General features: G+C 42.2%; 1 protein-coding gene and 1 pseudogene across 4 annotated transcripts in view; both read right to left on the minus strand.

Annotated features, from left to right (window-relative positions):
- Positions 1-2,656: 2,656 nt before the first annotated feature.
- The window catches only part of ADAT1 (adenosine deaminase tRNA specific 1), a 38,609-nt gene continuing 22,439 nt past the window's right edge, over positions 2,657-18,826 (minus strand). For 2 of the 4 annotated variants that reach the window (XR_010837923.1, XR_010837919.1), the window contains exon 11: positions 2,657-2,914. The gene's annotated coding sequence lies outside the window, so the exon portion shown is untranslated. Of the gene's footprint in view, positions 2,915-4,403; positions 4,428-12,433; positions 12,919-18,826 lie in introns of those variants that run through there. The other 2 variants (XR_010837921.1, XR_010837920.1) reach the window with 2 other exon arrangements.
- On the minus strand, positions 9,948-11,114 carry LOC131744349 (growth hormone-inducible transmembrane protein pseudogene; annotated as a pseudogene).

An 18,826-nucleotide genomic window follows, 5' to 3' on the forward strand; every position in this document is an offset into this window, starting at 1 on the left:
TTGCGGTGTGACCATGTCCTTTATTCACCTTCTTATAAATGGTTCAGAGAAGTAGCTCCTACAGCTGCCAGGCTAGGAGGAGGATTTGTGGGGCCCATGGCAGCACAGCTGGGCACAGGAAGCAGTGGCCTGTGTCATGAGGAGGGAACTTTTTTTTTAAGTGGTTAATATATTCACATGGTTCAGATGTCAAGTCTCTCTAAACAGGTATACATCGAGAAGTCCTTCTCCACCACTGTTTTCTGATTACCCTAACCCTCCACTTTTTGGGAAACTACTTCTACTGGCATCTTGTTTCTTTTCAGAGTTTGTTTTTGGAAGTTCAATTAAATGTGAATATATGTCCAAAATGTTTCTTTCTTATACAAAAGAGAACACATTATATCTATACTTAAGGACATTGCTTTTTTTTAAACAGTATATCCTAGTGATCTTTCCATATCAGTTCATATAGAAAGCCTTTTAATTTATTTTAGTATTGCATTGTGTGGATATATCATTATTACTGAAACTGAACAGGACCCTGTGGGGCTCCTGGGCACAGAAGCCTTTCCGTGTCCCCCATTTCTTGTAGGGAATAGACTCCAGCCTCCATGACCTTCCCTGAGTTCCAAAGGGCAGATTCAAACAGTTGCTAATCAGGGAAGGGAGGGGATGCAGAGACGAGGTGGTAGGAGCAGCCAAGCAGCCTTGGGGCAGGGTCCTGGTTTCAGGTCAGGGGGTATACATAACACCTTTGAGCTCTTTACAGAACTAAAACTCCCAACAAATGCAAGATGTTAAGCATTCTTCATTCCAGAGAAGACCACCTGAGGCCTGGGACTGCCCTGGTGGTCCAGTGGCTAAGACTCTGAGCTCCCAGCAGGGAACCTGGGTTCCATCCCTGGTCAGGGAACTAGATTCCCCCATGCCTCAACTAAAGACCTAAAGACCCAGTGTAGCCAAATAAATAAATATTTTTTAAAAAAGAGAGAGACCACCTGAGGCCAAATTAAGGGAAACAGAGAAGCTCAGTAGGAGACCACCTGAGGCCAGATTAAAGGGATGCAGGCCCTGCACACACCCTAATCTTAAGGGCAACTCTGCCCATTGCTATAAAATTCCTCACCAAATCCTCCCAGCGGCGTTGGGATACACAGATTTCGAGGCACGAGACCACTGTGTCCCCCCTTTGCTTGGCAAAGCAGTAAAGCTTTTCTGCTTCACCCAAAACTCTTGTCTCCTAGATTGAATGCAGCATTGGTGCACAGAGGCCGAGTTTTCAGCAACATTCCTAACTAGTGTCCTATTAATGGCATTTGGGTGGTTTGTAGTCTTTTACTATTACATACCGTGTTGGAATGATAACCATACACGTATAGCCTGTGTATGTACCTGCATTCATGGCGCTGCTTTACAACCACTTTCTACAAATGAAGATTCAGATTTTTCCAGGCCATACATTTTATGATTTCTCACAAATTAGATGTGTAGGCTTGCCACTACACAGATGCATTTAAAAGGAAATGCTTATTTACTTCCCTAAGTCTTCCCCAGACAGACTGTGTCTGGAGGCGAGAGCCATTACACAGATCATCAGAATAAAGAAACCAGGCATCCAGGGATCTAAGAACATGTAGTTAAAATGACTATCCAACTTTCTACTGGGGAAGGAACAAAGATTTAACTTCATCTTTACCAAATTATGTAAGCAATCCCTCCAAGTACTCTACTAATGTCAGCTTTCCAGATGGGATCAGAAAGCCAACTGTTTTTCTTTTAAAAGTAGTTTATAGTTAGCATTTACTGAGCACTCACTAGATATACCAGATAATTTACATACATTGTTGCAATTAATCTTCAAAAAGCCCTTACGAGATAGTGTCATTCTTGCAGCCAGCCACACTGCTACCAAGTGGCAGAACTGAGACTCCAAACTTGAGATTTAAGAGAAAAGACATAGGTGGCAGTGTCATTTTGTGATTTTTTTCCCCCTGTTTACAGTGTGTCTCACACTGTGCTAGACACTGGGGCAGATATGAATAAAGCATTACCCCCTACTCCAGGAGCTTACAGTCTGGTGGTAACCAACACATAAACAATTACAAAGCACTGTTGTAAGTGGTATGTAGAAAGTATTGGAACCGAGGAGAGAATAACTGTTACCTATAAAAACTATTAAAGCAGCCTTATTTGTAATATCAGTCAATAAAAATGGATTTGTTAATATTGCTTTTAAAATGCAACAGATGAGTGAAGGTTTTTTTTTTTAAAAAGGGAATTCCTTGGCAGTCCAGTGGTTAGGACTCCGTGCTTTCACTGCCGAGGGCCTGGGCTCAATCCTTGGTCGGGGAACTAAAATCCCACAATCCCATGCAGTGTGGCCAAAAAAAAAAAAGCTGCATGTAGTCTCCCCCGACTCTAGTCTGTAACAGACACTAGTCAGATTTTACAGATGAATTTTATCAAACTATGTAAGGAACCGTTAATCCTTTCTTAAAATTTCAGAGATTAGGAAAAGGGAATAAAAATTAATTTTGAGACAAAATCTCAATGGCCAAAACTTTGAGAAAAATTATACATTGATCTCATCAACGTAGAAAAATCCTAAATATTAGTAAATAAAATTCAGTAGTATACCAAGACAATCATGACCAGGTAACGCTTAGCCCAAGAATGGGTTATATAGTTCATCATTATGTCTATTAATAAAACACCAAATTTAACAAAGGAGAATGTTGGGCTGTACCCCGCAGGCCTTCAAGGCCTGTGTACTTGCCCAGCCTCAGACTGAAGATAGAGCCCAGAGTCAGTGACAGAGACATCAGTGGTTTAAAGGATAGGGGATCTTACACGTCCGGAGCAAAAGGGTCCTGGAGTGACACTCCACTGTGGATGGCAAACAGCAGGCAGGACGTGGCAGAAGTCCAGGGAGCTGGGGGGGGTGGGAGGAAGGTTACCTGTTAATGGGGGAACTGATGTCAGGTTGGCTTATCCATTACCAGGGAAAGCAGCAGAGAGGCATGTCCCTCATAGCCCCTTTGATAAAACTAGCAGGGTAGAGCTGTTCTGATATAAAGATAAGAAGAATCACTAGCTGGGGGCAAGTACATAGGCATTTACTGATTAGGCTCTATGATTAAGAGGGAAGGTCAGCCATGTGAGTAGCGTGTAGGTGAAGCAGGGACTGGTCAAGCAGGGGATGTACAGAGAGCAAGAGAACAAGCCACCCTGGGTGGTGGCCTGATCATATGGCAAAAACTATATGATCATGTCATAGATGAAGGGAAAGCACCTGAAACAACTCAAAACCTTTTTATAGTTTTTTTTATTTTTAAACTTCTTAGCAAATTAAGATTTCTTTAGTTTGATAAAGGGTATTCATAAAAAACTCTATAGCAAATATGTACATTAGTATATAAAGCTGTGGTGAGTAAGGCAGTGTGGTACTGACAATGGGATAGACAAATACTTTAATGAAACAGAACCCAGAAATAGATCTGTGTATAAAACATGTCAGAGGTGGCATGACAAGTCATCAGGGAAATGATGAACCAGTTAACAAATGGGACTGCAGCAATTAGTTACTTATATGGTAAAATTTCAGAGGCATTCCTATTAAAAACAGGAACTAAAAAAGGAAATCTGAAGGGTGAACTTTATGGTATGTGAATTATATCTCAATGAAGCTGTTAAGGTCTGCTATCAGTGCTTTTACTCAACTCTGTCCTGGCATAAAACGAATATAATGAGAGGAAATGTAAACGAGAGGCATAAGAATCAGAAAGGAAGACTAAACCATAATATATAGACAGTGATAATCTACATAGGAAAATCTAAGAGAATCTATACAAATTAGAATAAGAAAATTCTCCATAGTTGCTGGATACAAGATCAGTTACAAATATTGATGATGTTTCTACATACCATTTGTAACCAGTTAGGGAATATTATAGGAAAACATTTCATTTTCAATAGCAAAATGTATAACTGCATAGGAATAAACTTAATATAAGATACACTACTATACCATATTCCAGGATGAGAACATCCAATATGGTAAAGATGCATATTGCCTCCAGTTAATCTGTGAGTTTAATGCAATTTCAATAAAAATCCCAATCAGGTATGTGTGTGTGTATGTGTGGAATCTGACAATTTATGGTAAAATCCATGTAGGAGAGCAAAAGCCAAGAATAACCAAGAAGTGTTAAGAGAAACAGGCCAGGGAGATTTGTGTTAGCAGTAATTAAGTAACTAAGACTATGCCATACGGCAAAGAGACAGACACATAAACCAGGGAACACAACAGAAACCCAGAAACAGATCCATGTTTAAAACATAGCTGTATTTTGGGAATTCCCTGGCAGTCTAGTGGTTAGGACTCTGCACTTCCACTGCAGGGGGCACGGGTTCGATCCCTGGTCTGGGAACTAAGATCCCGCAAGCTGCGTGGCCAAAAAAAAAAAAAAAAGACAATACTTTAAAGTATCTGGCATGAAAAATCAAAGGGGAAATGATGAACTAGTTAATCCATTATTTAAAATTGGTTATATATACATGAAAATAGATTCCTATATTATATAATAGGATTATAAAATAAATTCAAGGTGAATTAAACATCTAAAGCTGGAAAAGCAAAACTTTAAAAAGAACGAAATAATGCCATTTGCAGCAATATGGATGGACCTGGAGATTACTATACTAAGTGAAGTAAGCCAGACAAAGATAAATACCACATGATACCACTTACATGCTGAATCTAAAAAAAAAAAAAAAAAAAAAAAAAAGTGATACAAATGAACTTATTTACAAAACAGAAACAGACTCACAGACCTGGAAGACAAACTTACGGTTGCCAAAGGGAAAAGGTAAAGGGGGAGGGATAAATTGGGAGTTTGGGACTGACATGTACACACTACTATATTTAAAATAGATAACCAGGCTTCCCTGGTGGCACAGTGGTTGGGAGTCCTCCTGCCTATGCAGGGGACGCGGGTTCGTGCCCCGGTCCAGGAGGATCCCACATGCCACAGAGCGGCTGGGCCTGTGAGCCATGGCCGCTGAGCCTGTGTCCAGAGCCTGTGCTCCACAGCGGGAGAGGCCACAACAGTGAGAGGCCTGCGTACCGCAAAAAAAAAAAAAAAAAAAGGACCTACTACTGTATAGTACAGGGAACTCTGCTCAATATTCTGTAATAACCTAAATGGGAAAAGAATTTGAAAAAGAATAGATACATGTATATATATTATAACTGAATCACTTTGCTGTACACCTGAAACTAACACAACATTGTTAACTATACTCCAATATAAAATAAAAATTCAAAATAAAAAGAGTTGGGAGGGAGTTCTTAAGCTACAAAAATACAAACAATAAAGAAACAGGTTAAATTTAAGTACATTAAAATTTTAAAAATTACGTTTTTTATTTCCTCAATATTATTCCCCAGTAATATTTTTAGAGGGCATGCTGAAAAGTGTTTTGATATCACAAAAGATTTGTCTTATTAAATGGGAATATCAGCTCCACCTCTCTTTAATAAAAGGTGACCACATATATTATGGAATTTGAAAAAACTTTATAACTTTAAAGAATGAAACACTATTTAAACAAAATTAACAGAAGCTGCAGATTGGATGAAAATGTTTGTAACAGATATAAACCAAAAAAGAATTAATATCCAAAATAAATAAAGAACTCTTCCGATAAGACAGACAACCCAAGAGAACAATGGGCAAAGACAAAGAATCCTTAACTTCACTCCAGTCCACTGTATATGTTGTACATGCACTAACCCTATCGAGTGCCTTTCACAAAGACTACAATATGAACGGTGCCTAGAGTCATGCAGTGTACAACCTCTACACTAAAAGATGCAGACTTGCACTATACAGTTGGTGGCCTTATGAAATGCAAAGGAAAGTAAACTCTGGTTTATCTTTTCACACTCATCAAATTGGCTAAAGTTTCAACACATAAAATGTTAGGGAGGATATGAAACATCTGGAATCCTCATAAACTGCTGTTGTGGGTGTAAATTGGTGCCATCACACTGGAAAGCAATCTGACAATATTCAGTAAAGTTGAAAATGCAGATAACCCATGACCTAGCAAATTCCATGTCTAGGTATATATCCTAGAAACATCCCCACCCATATACAAGAGACATGTACAAGAATGATCACTGCAGCCTTGTCTATATGAGCCAAGAATTGGAAACCGACTAAATGTCTGGCAACAGGAAAATGGAAGGATAATATGTGGTATATCATACAAAGGAATACTATACAGCAGTTAAAATGAATGCACTAGAACTACATATGTTAACATAAATAAATCTCCAAAATGGTGCTGATGAATGAAAAAAGCAAGATGCAGAAGTATATTCAGCATATCATTTCTATAAAGTTTAAAAACATGGAAAACAGGGCTTCCCTGGTGGCGCAGTGGTTGAGAATCTGCCTGCTAATGCAGGGGACATGGGTTCGAGCCCTGGTCTGGGAGGATCCCATATGCCGCGGAGCAACTAGGCCCGTGAGCCACAACTACTGAGCCTGCATGTCTGGAGCCTGTGCTCAGCGACAAGAGAGGCCCCGACAGTGAGAGGCCCGCGCACCGCGATGAAGAGTGGCCCCCGCTTGCCACAATTAGAGAAAGCCCTCGCACAGAAACGAAGACCCAACACAGCAAAAATAAATTAATTAATCAATAAACTCCTACCCCCAACATCTAAAAAAAAACCAAACAAACATGGAAAACAATTCTAAGTATTGCTCACAGATATAAAGTTATGTAATAAAAAGTATAACCATGCAATTCAGGATGGTGGTTACCTAATGGAAGGAGGGGAACAGTATCAGGGAGGGGTCAATGTGGGGTTTCAAATATAGCCAGTCATGTTGTATTTCTCCAGAAAATAAAAACCTGAGGCAAATATAGCAAAATATTTACTGCTGTTATTTCTTTTTATTGTTATGTTTGAACTATTAAATAACTTTTAAAGTTACATCAGTGAGAACAGGGATTGGGTCCTTCTCAAAGAACAGCACATGGGTGCCTCCAATTTCTCACCCCCCTTCACTCCTCAGTCCAGGAGAGGCCAGCTTCTACTTCTCTGACCCTGCGTTTGCTGAGGTTGCCAAAAATAACCTTGTCCCCCCAGCTGAGGGGCTGGAGGGGAGCCACGAGGTTCTTAATTCTTACCTTCTTTGTCTCTCTTTCTTTTAATATATTCTACACTTCAGATTACTCCCTTTGAAGCTCCTAATTGCCTTTCTCCTGATTTTCCTCTGGCCTCTTGGTCACACTCCTTCCTGTGCTTCTCCACCTACTCCTGAACTCTCCATGTTCCTCAGGGTTCAGTCCAGGGTCCCCTTTTCTTCTCATTCTCTACACATTCTCCTTGGATGGTTTCATCCTAACCCGTGTCTTTAAAGACCTCCTATAAATGATGACTCTAAAATCTTGATCCTCAGGCCATCTCTCTCCTGAGCCCCAAGCCAGTCCTTCCAAATGCCCCCTCTAGGTTCTTGACCCACAGTATCACAGAAATCCCAACTGTCTGAGCTCATCGTCCTCTGCCTGCAACTCCTGACACTGACCCCCTCCCCATCCCGGGGCAGCTCCTCTTCCTGGATCCCCTTTACTCAAATACAGCACCCCCTTCCCTCCTCTCACCCACACAGGAACCTGAGAGCCCTCCTCAGTGCCCCCTCATCCTCATCCCCTACCTCAATCAGCCAATCAGCCTCACCAGCCTTTGCATATTTCTCAAGTCAGTCCCCTCCCAATGGCTCCTAAAACGGTTATTGTCTGGGCCTCATCATTTCTCTTCTTAGTATTACAGTAATCCCCCAACTGTGGTCTCCCTGCCACCATCCCCATCCCTGACTAATCCATCCTCCTTGTTACAGAGGAGAGCGATATCGCTAAAATGCAACTTCCATCCCCAAACCCTTTCCTCAAAAACCCTTTTAAGTGCCGAGTCATTGGGATAAAAGCATTCTCCTTTGCAGGACTTGAAAGTCCTCACCGACTTGCCTGGAGTGCCTCTCCAACCCCTCCCACACTCCCCCAGCCCAGCCACGCAGCGCTGTCACCTCTGGCCTTGCATACGTTGATTCTCTACCTCAAATACCTTTCTCTCAAAGCTGTCCCTATATGCGCCACCAGTTTCTCTTTGCTTCCCCCTCACCTCTGAGCAAGTATACCTGGGCCTATGAGATCTTCCTGTGCCCCTTCCTCTCCCAAGTTGGGAATTAGACCTCTATCATGGCCATCCTTGTGTTCCCTGCAAAGTCACCTTCCCACTTTCCCTATCAGTCAAGGAGTAACAAGAGGACTAACCCCCTTCCTTGTATTTCAGGTGCACAGCACAAAGCCTGATATACTGATGGTTTCAGAAGATATATGACAGGTCCACCTGGAACTAAGAGCCTACCTAACAAGTGCTAATGCATCTTAATGTTGCAGCAGTGGCTGAAATACGTGAAATACGTACTGTAGCCACACAGAGGGCATAGGGCAGGTATGTGCACCAGGGCACCAATTCCAAAGGGGGTCCAAGCATCTCCTTCAAGGAGAATTTAGAAGGAGGGAATGTAAATGTTCTTATTCTCAAAAGCCTCACTCTTCATTAGGCTGAATGGTAGAATGCTTTAGAAAGCACAATTGGGGATTAAAAAATTTTTTTTCTGGCTAGAACCTTTATTATTTCAGAAATAGGCATCCTATGTAACTTGAGGTGGGAAGAATAGTTATTTATGGATTACTGTAGTAAATATTTGTCAAAACACCAACTATCTCAATAATCATAAACATTTCATTAAGAACTTCCAAAAAATAATTCTTCTGTATCAAAAAACTTATAAATGGCACAAAAGAGTTAAATAATGGTCTATAGAGGAGAGAAGGAAAATTCTGCTAGGGGAAACTCTAGTGAAGCATTTTCTCCATTACATTTTTGATTGATATAGTTCATGAAAGAAGCCTCGCTTTGCCTTCCTTTTTTTAGTGATTCCTCTGAGAGAATGCAAGAAACTAAATCTGAGGGGGAAAACTGCTTTCATAATCTCAAGTGTAAACCACGAATAGGCTTTTCTGATAAAAGCTTTAAAGCCTGAAGAGATAAGAAAGGCAAGCATGTATTCCTTTAAACATTTCAATAAATTTGCAAAAATATTCAGCAACTATGCACATACTGTTTGTATACTTAAAAATGCAACACTTTTCATGCTTTGAATATTTTTTCCTGAGTGTTTTAAGGATGTTTTCTTCTAGACAAATCAAAAGTAAGACTTACACACACATAATATATATAACAGGAATTCTCCACATGATTAGCATTGTGGACTCTCCTAATTGTGTCAAACAATGAGAAGCCAAACATGATCACATCCATATCATAAGGAGAGCCCGGAGAATCACCTATGTCTTTGTTTTCTGCTCGGTGCTTCTGGTAAGTTCAGCAGATGTACAGCCATGTTTCCAAACATGTTTCCGAACATCCAGACCCCCTCACTGGCTCACCGCAACTACACGAGTGCTAAGTTCTAAGTATTCAAAGAAAGACCGCAGGTGTCGCTTTACTTCTCTCTGGTCCCTTTACCAAACCCCTACATCACTTATGACGTTACTTGTTAATATTCTGCAATCCAAAATGAAAAATTCAGGTACACAAGTTTGCTAAATTTCACTTAACCAAATAAATTTTAAAATAGATAAAATACTTAAATTCCTGCAACACAAAACTTGGTTTTCATATTCATTTGAACATTTTAGAATTACTCAAACACGAGAATTGAAAATGTGTGTGCTATTTGGAAGAGAACTACTGAATTTATTCTCCAGAAGAAAAAGCAGACCTGAAGCATCACATTACTGGAACACCTGAAACATGCTGGCAAGTTCTTATCTTCTAAACTTCAATGAAAGCTGCTTGCACAAACTATTTAACGAATATCTCTGCCCCTATTAAACAAGCCAGATATCTGATGTATTAAGGAAGTCAGAAGCTGAGTCACTTCATTTCTTTCTGTTGCCTCCAGTTGCTAGAATACTGGCAACTCGCATAAATACGTTTAACATATCCATGTAGATTCCCAGCGTCGAAGTGATGGGATCATATTTTTGAACTCCATACACTGGTACTACTTCTGCAAGCTTGATTACTTTCTGTGTATCATACAGAAGAAACATGCTGCAAAGAACTAATCCACCATAAACTGCCACTGAGTACAGAGTGGCACCAGCCGCAGTGGTAGGTGGAAGAAACATGGATCCTAGTGAGGACACAAAGACGACACCCAGGCCCACGCCCAGGGGTGCTCCCATGTTCAAAAACTTCTCACTGGGTGCACATATGGCCACAGTGGAGAGGCCTCCCACAAGACCAGCTGTGTACCATGCAGCTGTGATGAGAAGAGGCCCCCCTAATATCGTCAGAGGAGTCACCACTGCACCCATCACACCAGAATGTAGTAAACAAGCAAGATGCTTTGGGCCTGGGCTCTGGTCATATGATATCGACTGGACCAGCATTGCAGCTCCAATCATGGCTGCAAAGGTTGCACCAGTTGTCACCCAAGAGCCTCTCATCATGAAGTTCATGAGGGCAGGAGTTCTGCTCCCTGCCAGGGCAGACAAAGCTGTTATGCTGATACTTCCTGCTAAGTACATATAGGTGGTATGAATTCTATCCTTCACATATTGAGGCCAAATTACAGCTTTTTCAATAGCTCCAATCTCATTAGACATTCCCAAGCCATAGTAGCACAAAGCTCTAAGACCAACAGCAGCCCCTCCAGCAGTAAACCATCTTCCCATCTGATCAATTTTAAATATTTTTTCCAATGATGGTTCCGAAGCTGCCTCCTTGAGTTCTTGGCTAGTTTTCCCACGCCAAATTCCAATTCTTATCCTGGTGGCATATTCCCTGCTGGGTGTTAAGAGCCATTGATTTTTCATGATGGAATTCTTCACAGCAGGGGAGGCCTTGGTGAAAGCTGGGTGGGAAACCCTGGACGGTAGTGTCTGGAGACACACAAGTCCTGCGGCCAGCATGGTGGTGCACCAGGTTTACCAAGCAGATCTGAAACGCTCAGTCCCTGGTCAACTCAAGCGCGCAGTTCCCCTTCCGCCAGCAGAACGCAATGACTACCACCTCCTGCGCCCTCCGCCCACCTCTTACTCACTTGTGGATTTTAAATTCCCCTTTTCATCTTTATTTCCTCAGGGAGAAAAAACCAATCCTGGTGGTTGACATCAGGAAGGCGAAGCCACGGAGTTAGGTAGGAAGATCTACATATTTCTCTGTGATCAGCAGCTCTGCTTCCTCACCTCCTTAGCTGCTGGAGACAGGCTGCTGCTTCCAGATGTGGGATGGGGTGGTGCACGCAAGCAAACGCCTGGTGCGCAGCAAGGGGCTCCACAAACATCCGCCCAACACGCTTCTCCTAAGGGCGATCTCTTAATGTTTGTGAGCAAAAGTTCTGGAAATCAGGATCAGTAAACTGCCGAGTACCTTATAGTGGCAGTGACAGACCAAGGCAGGAACTGCACACGCGGTAGGCAGCCCGCCTCACGCCTGTGCTGAACAGTGTCTCATCTCATCGCCACAACCCCACTGCCCGGGTGGTGTTGCCCTCATGTCAAAGGTGAGGATACTGATGCTCTGAAAATGCACTTACCCACCCAAGATCACACACTCAGTCCATCCTGGAGTCACAATTCAAACTCAAGTCTATGGCCAAAGTCCATCCTTGTTCTGCTAGACCAGAGGTTACAAGCTGAAGGCCTGTGTCTGTAAGTGGACCCTAGACATGTACGTAAAAACATAACTTTCTTGCTTCTCCTCAAAAATTCTGAAGATCTGGCAACAATCAGCCAGAACAAAATAATGGTTCCTCTTTAGACAAGGAACTTGCCAGTCACTCCACCTACTTTTTAAAAAAAAAACCCATTTATTTATTCATTTATTTAGGCTGCACTGGGTCTTAGTTGAGGCATGTGGGCTTCTTAGTTGCGGCATGTATGCCAGATCTAGTTCCCCACCAGGGATCGAACCCGGGCCCCCTGCATTGGGAGCGTGAAGTCTTACCCACTGGACCACCAGGGAAGTCACTCACGCCACCTACTTTTTGAAGGTTTCCTCTTCCTGGATATATTTGGGCTTACAACCTTTGCACCACAGTTTACATTCTATCCTTTATTTTAGAACAGAATTCTTCCAAAGTATATGTAGCAAAATACTAACCCACACGGGTCCTCATCTTTCATGGGAGAGGCAAAGAGCTGGGCTGCACGATCTGCCTGCATCGGCACAGGTGAGCGAACCCCGTCATCCGGACCTGTTGCGACTGTACTCCTGCTCCCTCACCCCAAAGCCTGGTTTCTCCTGCTGCTAGCTGGTTTCTCAGCCCAGCAGTTCCTGATGTGCTGGGATAGGAGGGCATTCACATACCCCTGGGGAAATGAGGGAAAGTACAGCATGAAAGTACCAACTGAAAAGGTACTCACTAGAGGTCAAAAGAGTCCACTAGTAGTAGCAATAAAAAAGGAAGTTGATGAAATCTTTGGGGGCAGGGACAGGGAACATACATTGAGAAGAGCTCTTTGCTTTCTCTCAATTAATGGAAGCTAATTCAATTAAAACTGGGGCAAACCAGATTGAGGGTGCCTCTATTGCTGGGCAAAGCTTGGGTTGCCCACAATTTAATTTCTTTTTTAAAAAAATTTATTTATTTATTTACTTTTGGCTGCATTGGTTCTTCGTTGCTGCGCGCGGGCTTTCTCTAGTTGTGGCGAGCGGGGTCTACTCTTCGTTGCAGTGTGCAGGCTTCTCATTGCAGTGGCTTATTTTGTTGTGGAGCACGGGCTCTAGGAGTGCGGGCTTCAGTAGTTGTGGCACGGCCCACGGTTTAATTTCTCAGAGATTTCCTGAGAGGTTGCACATAAAGGTCTGTTGTTGGACTGAAGAAAGATGCTGGGAATAGGCTCTCTGATCCTGCTCTGTTGTCAGGTTGGTTTCACCACCCAGGGGCCCACCGTGCCTCTCCCCATGGAGACACTGCTGGGTTTCAATGTGCTTTTCATTCTCTTGGCTGCCTGAGCAAACAGCCATCACTGTTTCCATTGTGAGCTCTTCTCCGTCTGGAGCCAAGCCCAAGTTCAGGGAACATGTGCTTGCGACCAACATTTGGCAGCCTGGGTCCCCACTTGGAGCAACTTTCTGCCTTTGCCTTTTTCCCATCAAGACAGTTCCTGAATCTGGAGACTGAAGAGCAGTGCTGAACATGGTTAGTTCTAAAAGCTGGTTCCCCATCCTGCTAGCTCACTGGGATGAAGGACAAAAAATTCACACCAAAATCCAGAGCCCAGGTTACAAAGACAAAAATTATTTCCACCCCTCCCTTGTTACCAACATGACTGAAGGCATACATATCTCACAGCATCAATGGGCTTAGTTTCCTGGAGAAAATTTCTCTTTGTATTATCTACCCAGTTAAGAATTTCTATGAGAAATCCTAATACAAGTTGAAAAAAACTGAGCACCCTAATCCTGAGGCCTCATTTTCTAGGTCAGGTGACAGAATGAAGAGATTAAATGCTTTCCCCACATCCACACAGGAAGTAGTGGCAGAGTTGGTACTAGAACATAATTACTTGAATAGCCAGACCAAAGTTTATTCTACTATGCCAAGTCACTAATAAGGACTGGGGTTTTGGTGGTTGTTGTTGTTGTTTTTTAACATTTTTATACAGAGACATAATTCCATACAATAAAATGCACAGATCTTAAGTGTAGAGCTTAATAAATTTTGACGAATGTTTACACCCACGTGATCAAAACTCCAGTCGAAACATGGAATGTTTCTATCATCCTAGAAAGTTCCCTTGGGCCTTTTTCCACTCAGCTCCCTTGTCCCATCTTCCTGCACCCAGCAACAACCCCTGCTCTGATTTCCATCCCTTTTGATTAAGTTTCGGGGCCCCGGTTTTAAGAAATAAAAGTTGAATGCATGTGAATTTGCCTGAAGCCCTGAAATGTCTCTTTGCAGAAATTTCCTCTCCCTTTTGGACCGCAAGTACTACTTAAGATTTGTTTTGGATCCATCTAGACATTCTTCCAGAAAGTCAGCCTTAGCCCCAGCACAGACATATTTAGGGTTAAAGGCATCCACGTTTATAAGATGTAAAGGCCAACTATGATTTCTCAATAGGTGGTATAAAAAGAACTCTACCTTCTGGAAAATAAAGTTGCTATCTCCAAAATATCTGCCTTCTTGGCTCTTTCTGTATCCCACCACTCCTTCAGAGTAGCTGCCTCTGTTCCTATGGAAAGAATTGCCTGAGCCCTTGAAAGTGAGCACATATGCATTATCTTTCTACTTGGAAGCTGTTTCCTAGTTTCGATAACCTTCTGCTGCAGTGGGATTCCTCTTCGCAGCTCCTCTGACTTCCCCAGACATCATTACAGGAGGGCAGAGGCAGTTAAAAACCTAACATTGTCCTAAGCTATTTAGTCAGCAAGGGATCTGGGTTTAGAAACTGGAAAACTTTGGCTAAGGCTTGCTCAGAACATTGTCTTAAGGCCAAAAAGTGTTGGCAAGGTCCAGGTGAAGGCAGCTTTCCACCAGCCACAGACACAACCAAATCATACGGGGCCTGCTTCTCTTTTAAGCGGAGCGCTGACGGCCAGCCTGGATCATTTTCTCCACATCAGCTTGTCTCCCCAGACAGTGAGCTAATGCTTGGCACCAAAAAACACCATAAAAAAAAGCACTCAACCCCATGTTTTGAGGCAGAAATGACTAAATGGAATATATACACAAAATTATTTAAATCAAGACAACTTTTAAAAATTCTAAGAGAATAAAAATTATGCACACATGGTGATAACATTGGAACCCACTTGTGAACACAGAATAAAGAGGAGGCAATGCTGAAAATGTAAACTTCTCTGAAAGAGCCAAATTGCAGAAGACATTTTGTTAGCAAAGACAGAATTCTGCGGAATTAGCTGCCTAAAGCACGTTGACTCCCTCTCCCCTATGCAGTGTCACTTCTGAGTATGTTGCGGTGTTTCTACAGTTTAAAACTATTGATATTTTAAACTTTTTCTATTTTTTTCATTTTCTAAAATTTACTTTATAAATAGGTACTATATTAACATGGTTCAAAATTTTAAAAATAAAAAAAAAGTCTCCCTCCCACTCCAAGGCCCTAGCCATTCCCTTTCCCACCCCATAGGCCCTGTGTTACTGGTTTCCTGTGCGTCTATTCAGAGCTAGTTTAGCAAAACATAGATATATACCTTTCATCCTTCTTTTTTGTAGAAATGGAATGTTATAATGCTGTCCTACATTTTGCTATTTTTTTTGCACTTCATTGTATTTAGAAACAGAATTTTGAAGACATATTTCAATAAAGAAAAATTATATGTTCATTTACCCTTTGACACAGTGAATCCCACCTCTAAGAATCTATCCAAAATATACATTGGCAAAAATACAAAATATTCTATGTGGGCTATTCACAGAGTATTTCAAAATGAAAGAATATGCAATGTCCACCAACTAATAAAAATGGTTACTGCTGGGGGCAGGAAGAAACAGAGGTGAGGAGACAAGGATATAAGACCTCTCTGAATGTACCTTAAAAAAAAAACTTGTTTTAAATATTTTAGATAATTTTTTACAAAGCCCCCCTAAAAACTGAAAGCGAAAGGAGACAAAATTAACTATAGATTTGAAGCACTAACTACAGAGGAACTATTTCAAGTGACTTTAAAATATTCACAATCTGGGAGTTCCCTGGTGGTCTAGTGGTTAGGATTCGGGGCTTTCACTGCTGTGGCCCAGGTTCAATCCCCAGTTGGGGAACTGAGATCCTGCAAGCCGTGAGGCACGGCCAAAAACAACAAAAAAAACAAAAAACCTCACAATCCCTAGATCTGGTTTTTCAATCTCAGCACAACTGACACTTTGGGCTGGATAATTCTTTGTTGTGGGGGGTTGTCCTGTGCATCATAGGTTGTCAGCACCCAAAGCTCAGGTGAGCTTCCCTGATGGGCAACATTTTGCACATACAGTCACACATCGTTGCCCCGAGAATTAAGTGCTATGTTCGTCACATGTGCACCCAAAAAACTAAATATTGACTGCCCTGGGAGAATGTTCTAAAATACAGGAGGAGGGGGCATGACACAGCAGGAGGGGCCACATGGGGAAGCACCAGGGTGGGTCAGGAGGCACAGGGAGGAAGGAGGAAATGTGGGCAAGAGCCATTATTGTGAAGGGAAAGGGACGGGACGGGCAGGGTAAACAGGCTTGGGATTGGCTGGTTTGACTAATTTCAGTAGACTCTGAGGCACAGTGACTGCCCCTGGTTTTCTGGTGCCTGGCCCTGGGGTGATTAGGGCAGGCGGATAGTGGCCCAGAATGTGAGAGCCCCAGAAAGGAGGTGGTTGGGGTATGGGCTCTGGATTGGTTGGTTTACATACAAAAGGTGTACTCAGAGATGAGTCTTTAACTATCCCTAGAAACTGGCTATCCCTGGGAGGGGCAGTCTCTCCAGTGTCAGCAAGGCAAAGATGTCAAAGCCTCAGAGACACAAGGTTAGCAGAGAGAGGACAACTAGAAGCTTGTGCAGACTGTCCCCTGGACATCGCCCACGTGCCCTTCCCTTTGCTGACTTTCACTGTAATAAACGGTAACTATGAGTATAACAGTTTTTCTGAGTTCTGTGAGTCTGTCTAGTGAATCAACCTAAGGGCAGTCTTGGGGACCTCGTGACACAGTTGCTAAAAGCATTCTGTAAAAGGGTGATGGGATAGATCAGGCTGATACCACTGAACCCACTGATTAATCACTGAAAGCGGGACAACGCTATGTTGTGCAGAACCACCTGAAAAGAACTGAACCTGAATGTAATCAAGCCTCTCCATGTAACCACAAATTTATAGGAAATATGAGGGAGAGAGGAATGTGCTATCAACACTGGAGGAAATAAGCAGCCAAATCCTGGATGGGGGACAGTCTACAGGACAAATAACCCATTTGTTAAGCACATAAAAAGGAGAGTGAACTGCTACAGATTTAGTGAGAAAAAGACACCTCAATTCAATGCATTGTGTGGACATTGTTTGGATTCTAATTTGAACAAAACAATAGTCAGAAGACATTTTTGAGACAAAAGGGGAAATAAAACACAGCCTGCATAATAGATATTAAGGAATGATTGTTAATTTTGTTCGGTAGAATATGATGGTTAGAATTCACTTAAAAATATTCCAAGAAAAACAAAATTGGAGGGGAGGGGGGAAATAGATTAGATAACAACAGCATAAAGCTGATGATTGTTAAGTCTGGGTGATGGGTACATGGAGGCCCACTGTGCTATTCTATTTTTTGTCTATTTAAAAATTTCTATAACAAGTTTTTATAAATTTATTTATTTACTTTTGGCTGCGTTGGGTCTTCGTTGCTGCGCACAGGCTTTCTCTATTTGCAGTGAGCAGGGGCTACTTTTTGTTGCAGTGAGCCGGCTTTTCTCATTGTGGGGGCTTCAGTAGTTGTGGCACATGGGTTCAACAGTTGTGGCTCGTAGGCTCTAGAGCACAGGCTCAGTAGTTGTGGTGCATGGGCTTAGTTGTTCTGTGTCATGGGGGATCTTCCCGGACCAGGGATAGAACCCACGTCCCCTGCATTGGCAGGCGGATTCTTAACCACTGCGCCACCAGGGAAGTCCTATAACAAGTGTTTAAAAAGGTACTTAAAAATTGGAAGCAGTTATCAGTAAAAACACATGATCTAAATGTATGAAGTCCGAGAACCTGCCAATATTGCAGAGATGTGATTTTAAGGCATAGGTGAGATTCTAAACTTGGGTTTTTGTTTTGTTTGGTTTTGTTCTGGGGGTGTTTTTTTTTGGCAGCACCGCGTGGCATGTGGGATCTAGTTCCCCGACCATGGGCTGAACCCACGCCCCCTGCAGTGGAAACACGGAGTCCCAACCACTAGACTGCCAGGGAAGTCCCTAAACTTGGGTTTTAAGAGATTAAAGCAAAATGTAGGAAGTTGGCTGTCTAAGCTCCCCTTTTAGCTCTTCAGAAAACAGGCAGAGTCCAAGGTGAAGTGGCCTCTGGTCTCTATCTTTCAGGGTTTTCCCAGTCTCTGTTCTGAAGCATAAATTCAGGGGTGTTTTTAATATTAGTTTTCTGGGTGCACATGTGATGAACACTATAAAATTTAGGAATAAAAAGACATTATCTCCTTACATTCTCATATAAATCTTAATCCTTTAAAATAGAATCTTGGGACTTTCTGGTGGTCCAGTGGGTAAGACTCCACGCTCCCCATGAATGGAGGCTGGGTTTGATCCCCGGTTGGGGAACTAGATCCCACATGCATGCCGCAACTAAGAGTTCGCATATCGCAACTAAGAAGTCCTCATGCCGCAACTAAGAGTCTGCATGCTGCAAATAAGAAGTCCATATACCGCAGTGAAGATCCCACATGCTGCAACTAAGAACTGGTGCAGACAAAATAAATAAATATTTGAAAAAAAAGAATCTCATGAGAGAGAGAGATGCATAATTTTCTGTGGATAAAAGCTTCTGCCAATCGAGGTATCTTAACTGCTCTCATATCATAGGATTTGGGGTCAGGCAAAAGGATCTCTCTGATTAAAGCAGCATATGGTAGGGGTCTGGCCTTCAGGTAGTGATGTTTTTGTCTTTCTTTCCTGCTATCTAAAAGGATTCCTTATAGAAAAAAGTTCAAGGATAACTTGTTATGAAAAACTTAGGGGGAATTCCCTGGTGGTCCAGTGGTTAGGACTTGGT

Source organism: Kogia breviceps, chromosome 18 (assembly GCF_026419965.1).
Source record: "Kogia breviceps isolate mKogBre1 chromosome 18, mKogBre1 haplotype 1, whole genome shotgun sequence".
Classification (NCBI taxonomy): domain Eukaryota; kingdom Metazoa; phylum Chordata; class Mammalia; order Artiodactyla; family Physeteridae; genus Kogia; species Kogia breviceps.